The following is a 7,276-nucleotide window of genomic DNA, read 5'->3' on the forward strand; positions in this document are numbered from 1 at the left end:
AAAAAATTAATTTTTACTGTTTCCTTTTCTTAATTTTAACAAACAGTCTTTCATAAAAGATCAGTTATTGAGAATTAATACTGTCCAGTTACTTTAATGTGACCACCTGTGCCGGCCGGGGTGGCCGAGTGGTTCTAGGCGCTTCAGTCTGGAAACGCGCGACCGCTACGTTCGCAGATTCGAATCCTGCCTCGGGGATGGATGTGTGTGATGTCTTCAGGTTAGTTAGGTTTAAGTAGTTCTGATTTCTAGGTAACTGATGACGTCAGATGTTGAGTCCCATAGTGTTCAGAGCCATTTGAACCATCTGACCACCTGTCAAAACCCTGAATAGCCACCTTCTGCAGCGCGAGACATGCAGGAAGAGCGTCAGTGAGGTTCTGGAAGATACGGACAGGTATGTGGAGCAATGAGCAATGCCAACTGCAGTGCCGTGGCCAGATGAACTAGGTTTCCCGCTTGAGGGTCCAAAGCGCGAACAGCCAGAGTGAGGTGGTCCCACAGATTCTCGATTGGGTTTAAACCCCGCTGCTTTAGTCGTCAGCGGAGTTTAATAAGCTCATTCTTGTCGACTTCGAACTAGGCACTAACACTGTTGGCTGTGTGATACGTTGCGTTGTCCTGCTGGCAGACTCCACATGATGATGAAAGACAAACTATAGCAAGCGGTGGACATAGTTTCCAAGGATGGATGCATATTTCTGTTGATCCCTTGTGTCTTCTAGAATGACGACAACATCCAGGGAATGCGACGAGAACATTCGCGAGACCATAATGCTCTTTGCTCCGCCCTTGAGCCTTCCGAGGATTATTGGAGGATGTTTGCCCTCTGTCCGATGGAGAATAAAACGAGATTAATCTGAAAACGCTACCAGTCGCCACTCAGTGGACGTCCAGTTGCGGCATATTGTTGTTGTTGTGGTCTTCAGCCCTGAGACCGGTTTGATGCAGCTCTCCATGCTACTCAATCCTGTGCAAGCCTCTTCATCTCCCACTACTTACTGCAACCTACATCCTTCTGAATCTGCTTAGTGTATTCAACTCTTGGTCTCCCTCTACAATTTTTACCGTCCACGCTGCCCTCCAATGCTAAATTTGTGATCCCTTGATGCCTCAGAATATGTCCTACTAACCGGTCCCTTCTTCTTGTCAAGTTGTGCCACAAACTCCTCCCCAATTCTATTCAGTACCTCCTCATTAGTTATGTTATCTACCCATCTAATCTTCAGCATTCTTCTGTAGCACCACATTTCGAAAGCTTCTATTCTCTTCTTGTCCAGCCTATTTATCGTCCATGTTCAAATGGTTCAAATGGCTCTGAGCACTATGGTACTTAACATCTTAGGTCATCAGTCCCCTAGAACTTAGAACTACTTAAACCTAACTAACCTAAGCACATCACACACATCCATGCCCGAGGCAGGATTCGAACCTGCGACCGTAGCAGTCACGCGGTTCCGGACCGAAGCGGCTAGAACCGCACGGCCACCGCGGCCGGCTCGTCCATGTTTAACTTCCATACATGGCAACAATCGATACAAATACTTTCAGAAACGACTTCCTGACACTTAAATCTATACTCGATGTTAACAAATTTCTCTTCTTCAGAAACGCTTTCCTTGCCATTGCCAGTCTACATTTTATATCCTCTCTACTTCGACCATCATCAGTTATTTTGCTCCCCAAATAGCAATACTCCTTTACTACTTTAAGTGTCTCATTTCCTAATCTAATTCCGTCAGCATCACCCGACTTAATTCGACTACATTCCATTATCCTCGTTTTGCTTTTGTTGATGTTCATCTTATACCCTCCTTTCAAGACACTGTCCATTCCGTTCAACTGTTCTTCCAAGTCCTTTCCCGCCTCTGACAGAATTACAATGTCATCGGCGAACCTCAAAGTTTTTAATTCTTCTCCATGGATTTTAATACCTACTCCGAATTTTTCTTTTTTTTCCTTTACTGCTTGCTCAATATACAGATTGAATAACACTGTGGAGAGGCTACAACCCTATCTCACTCCCTTCCCAACCACTGCTTCCATTTATGCCCCTCGACTCTTATAACTACCATCTGGTTTCTGTACAAATTGTGAATAGCCTTTCGTTCGCTATATTTTACCCCTGCCACCTTTAAAATTTGAAAGAGAGTATTGCAGTTAACATTGTCAAAAGCTTTCTCTGCGTCTACAAATGCTAGAAACGTAGGTTTGCCTTTCCTTAATCTAGCTTCTAAGATAAGTCGTAGGGTCAGTATTGCCTCACGTGTTCCAATGTTTCTACGGAATCCAAACTGATCATCCCCGAGGTCGGCTTCTACCAGTTTTTCCATTCGTCTGTAAAGAATTCGCGTTAGTATTTTGCAGCTGTGACTTATTAAACTGATAGTTCGGTAATTTTCACATCTGTCAGCACCTGCCTTCTTTGGGATTGGAATTATTATATTCTTCTTGAATTCTGAGGGTATTTCGCCTGTCTCATACAACTTGCTGACCAGATGGTAGAGTATTGTCAGGACTGTCAGTTGCGGCATAGGCGTGAAAATTCGAGCCTTCGTCGCCGATGAACACCAATCAGCATGGGCGTATGCCGCGAAGGTCCGTACGCAGCAACGTTCGCTGAACTGTCGTTGAGGAGAGACTTTTGGTAGCCCCGTCGTTTGTCTAGGCAGTCAGCTGCTCCACAGTTGCCCGTCTATTCGCCTGTGCACATCTCCACAGCCGTCATTCATCCCGTCACACATTGTGCATCACAGCTGCCTACACGCTGATTTTGAATTTCTCCACTTTGCCATTCACGGTATACTTTAAAGACGGCGGCACGTGAATAGTTTAGAAATTTAGCCATTGCTGAAATGCTTCAATTATTGGCTTGAAAGCCAATTGAAAGTCAGGTAAATCGGCCCTTATCCGCTTTACGGCGACTGCACTGTTTTCCATGTCCTCTCCCCCTCCCCGACGTGCTTTATATACCCTCCGCTACCAATGTCGCCATCTGCTGCGTGTGAGTGGTTAAGCCAGCCGTTGTGGCCGAGCGGTTCTAGGCGCTTCAGTCCGGAACCGCGCTACTGCTACGGTCGTAGGTTCGAATCCTGCCTCGGGCATGGATGTGTGTGGTGTCCTTAGGTTAATTTGGTTTAAGTACTTCTAAGTCTAGGGGACTGATGACCTTAGATGTTAAGTCCCATAGTGCTTAGAGCCATTTGTAAGTGCTTACTGCAAGTTGACGTCGAACATAGGCGGTGGTCACATTAATGACTGGACCGTGCATATCCACCACGAAAACTGGATTTTTGTGAGCTATATGTAATTAGAAATAATAATACGCGCATTCTTCATGAAATGACAGTGACAATTAGATGTCCGTTAATAAGCAAATGTTTCATAAATTTTGTATTTAAACATTGTAACTATTCGAACTGAATGGGAAAAAAATGAAAAAATAATGATCGAAGCGAGACTCCAACCAGCCGTTCTTGAGTGCTTCTGATTTTTTTTTCTCTTTCTATGTAGTTAATGCTTCACGATATCCTCGGAGTATGCGCACCTTTGTTTACAAATGTGCATCGGCCGGGAATGGTACCTATTCCGTCTACGAGGCAGGCAAGCACTATACCACAGACCCACAATGCCTGCAGAAAAAATTAACATTCCTTTAGGTTATTAAACACACTCGGGAAACTTCAAAGATCATTCTGTTCGGGGTTTTTGAGAGATGCATAGAACTGCTATGGTCGAGTTCTGATATTCACGTACCACAAATATTAAAACATTACAAAAGTCCGATTTCCGTGTGGTCTCTTCACTGCCTGAAAGATATAACTGCGATTGGAATTGTATCTTAACATCTACAGTATCAGAAAGGCTTTAGGAACACTATTTCCAGTGTGCCTACGGCCTCATGTTTAAGCAAATAGCTTGCATGGAATCAAGTAGACAGTCTAAAATTAGGTAATAATGGCAGAAACTGGCATAAGAACCGGACCAGGCGGTGTCTACATCACAACAGCCGATTCGCCTCGCCTTTCAATTTTAGCTCATTTCTCGTTTCTCTACGATAACAAGCGTTATGTCACTGTACCTACACGTCTTTCCAAGAGCTTCGGAATATCGTTAGAAAGTACATCGCTCCATTGAAAATATGATTCATTACTCAATTTCAGTTTATTAAAAGAATGCCTGTATGAGTACTATAATTTTTCAGAATCCGAGTCTAGGTATATTCAAGTATTCATGAAATAAAAAGGGGGAAGTTGAGGTGATTCATCCAGTATTATGCGTACATACTGCATGATCCGACCCAACGTAATGTTTAACTAATTTGAGCTGTTTACGACCAGAAACCTCACGCACGTGCACACGCGCGTGCACCCAAGCGCACTCGCACACACACATACATACATACACACACACACACACACACACACACACACACACACACACACACACAGACAGTGACTCAGCAACGCAGCCGCCCTTTGGCGCAGACTAGGGCGGTGCTGTCGCTGCTGCTCGTTCTTCATCTATTACCGTCTGTTAAAGATGAAACGAACGTCCCACTAGACTAATCTGGAGCCGCTCTATCTAACGGGCACGTGAAGTTCCGCTTCAAAAATAATTTTGGTTGTATATATGTGCCGGATTTCCACCGTTTGCACGTCTGCTTGGCGATCTATGGACATGGTAGGGTGGGGGAAGGAAGGGGGGGGGGGGGGGGGGCGGCGCTGATCCGCTACTAGCGTTTTGCTTCTGAAACACAGTGTTTGGTGAGCGGTCAGAGCAGGAACCATGGATAGGGGGTGGGGTACAGGAGATGCATTCAGATGCGGCGCCACTTGCAGAGATGGCCAGCTTCCCACAGCTAAGGGGGAAATACTGGCAGACTCTGCCTCTGCTGAGGCGACAGCCACGGAGAATCTTCCCAGTAGAGGAGTGACGTACTTATACTGTGTGGCTTAGATGCCCATTTTTCCCCTGGTCTGAAAGCAAGTGGAACATTCCGAAGGATGTTCTGTATATCGTTTTTTACCACCAGGTGCGGGGGCTACTGGGAAGCGTCTTGAAAACTCGTGAAGAAACAGTGCTGTGTCAGCGTTTTTCCATGCGAAACAACCGCTCACTGACTGAATTAAAAACATAAGTTCCTGACGGAGGTCTTAGACCCAGAATTTTCACTAGAGAGCAGGCCGACAGAAACCGGAATGGAAGCCATCTTTCTCTACAATTCATGGCGGGAATGAAACCAGAAGTACTATAGGCTGAGGCTGGGAAAAATCTTTTCATTAGCGGACGACGTTTCTTAGCATGAAATGATGCGCATAGCAGATGCTGGGAGCGTGGAATTTACTTCACTTCAGTTCATATTTAACTTCACTCGAGACTACACACGATTTGCCTTCACTTCTCAGCCAGACATTAGCAGACTGCTATTGAGTGGACTCACCTTTATAGGCTGACTTCTGCATACTCCACCTAAGGCTTCTTATGCAGGAAGCACAGAGACTGATAGACGCGAAGGCAATATCTGCAACTAGATTAGTAGCAGTCAGAAATCTGGTGACCACTTCCTTCACGTTTGCAATCATCTTGTCTGTTTAAGGTAGGATCGCACAACGCTATGTGTGTATTAACTCCCAATAAAATTAGGGTTTTACTAGATTCAAGTAACTTAACACATGCCCACGATGACTGAAATCACAGGCATAGTGCACGTAGCTCTCTTTCTTTTTCTCGATTATGCGATCACTGTATTCACGAGATTTCATTTAAGGAATCTGTAAGAAAGTTGGTTATCACTGTCGTACGTATCCTTAGCAGACAGCCTTCCCAGACCCTCACTGTATTTTCTTTTGCAATCGATTTGATGTATCAGCTGAATGACCTTCAAGTGTGTCTAATGAAATGCAATGTTTTCTGTTAATCTGCGGGCACACAACAACGTCAAATAAAATTGACATTTACCTGGACCATGCGTTAAATTTCGTAATGAGTAGATTCCCCTCAAGAAATCAGTCAACATAATAATTATGGAAAAGTCAATACTTGATATTCAATGTTAGGATCACTTTCTTACACAACTGCGCTAAATTTATCTCTGTTGCGTAGCGTCGTTAAGCATTTGGATCTCAAGGAGCGATGTAGGTCCGGGTGATGCAGATCTGGCACGCTCACTCGCGATATTTCTCTGCTTTGGACAAACACTGAGTCTTCCCTTAGTAATTTTATTGAAGTCTCTTCTGAAATGTAGATAATACTGCAGTGCACAAATTGCCACATATTGTATACTGCCAACACGCTGTCGACGTAGGCCCTGTCATTTGCGCCCATTTTTCTCGCAGTCACAAGCCTCCAACCTCTTTCACTGACACTGTTCTCACCACAGTCTCCTACAAAGAGTCATGACGCTCTCTGCTGCAAAAGTTGTTACCGTCTGACAGCCGGAACGACAACAGCGCTCCAAGCGTGAGAAAGTAGACACCCACATGCGTCATAAGGATAATATTTGTTTTTAACTATTTTCTACTTAATTAGCAAAATGGTTGTTACAGTTCAGCATTCCATTCATTAGTAAAGTACCGAGGGACATGAATTTTCGTGAAATATATGTAGAAACAGCCGAATCACACTGATTCAGTTACATAATCTACAACATTTTCGTGAAAAAATACTTTCGAATATGTTTACTATCAAAAACAGTCTTGATCACAAATTATTTATTCCGGGTGACAGGTTTCGACCACGACTGTGGTCATCTTCAGACCAATGAGCAAGAACCTGGTTCTGGTGGTAAATTGTGGTTTACCACCAGAAGGATGTTCTTGTTCATTGGTCTGAAGATGACCTGTCACCCGGAATAAATTGATAGTAAATATTAGTAATAACATTGATCAGTTTGTTCCCACAATGTATTCAAAAGTAATTAATTTCGGATATGTGTATATTTGCAGCTTACTCCACAGAGCCGGCCGGCGTGATCGAGCGGTTCTAGGCGCTACAGTCTGGAACCGCGCGACCGCTACGGTCGCAGGTTCGAATCCTGCCTTGGGCATGGATGTATGTGATGTTCTTAGGTTAGTTAGGTTTAAGAAGTTCTAAGTTCTAGGGGACTGATGACCTCAGAAGTTAAGTCACATAGTGCTCAGAGCCATTTGAACCATTTTACTCCGCCGAAAGGAAGAGGATATAAACATTCTTACACTTCACTCGCCTCCGTACTACATAAATATGTTTGTAAATGTAATTACTTTAGCTTCAAAAGCTAATGTGTTCAAAATTC

Source organism: Schistocerca serialis, chromosome 8 (assembly GCF_023864345.2).
Source record: "Schistocerca serialis cubense isolate TAMUIC-IGC-003099 chromosome 8, iqSchSeri2.2, whole genome shotgun sequence".
NCBI classification, from domain to species: Eukaryota; Metazoa; Arthropoda; class Insecta; order Orthoptera; family Acrididae; genus Schistocerca; species Schistocerca serialis.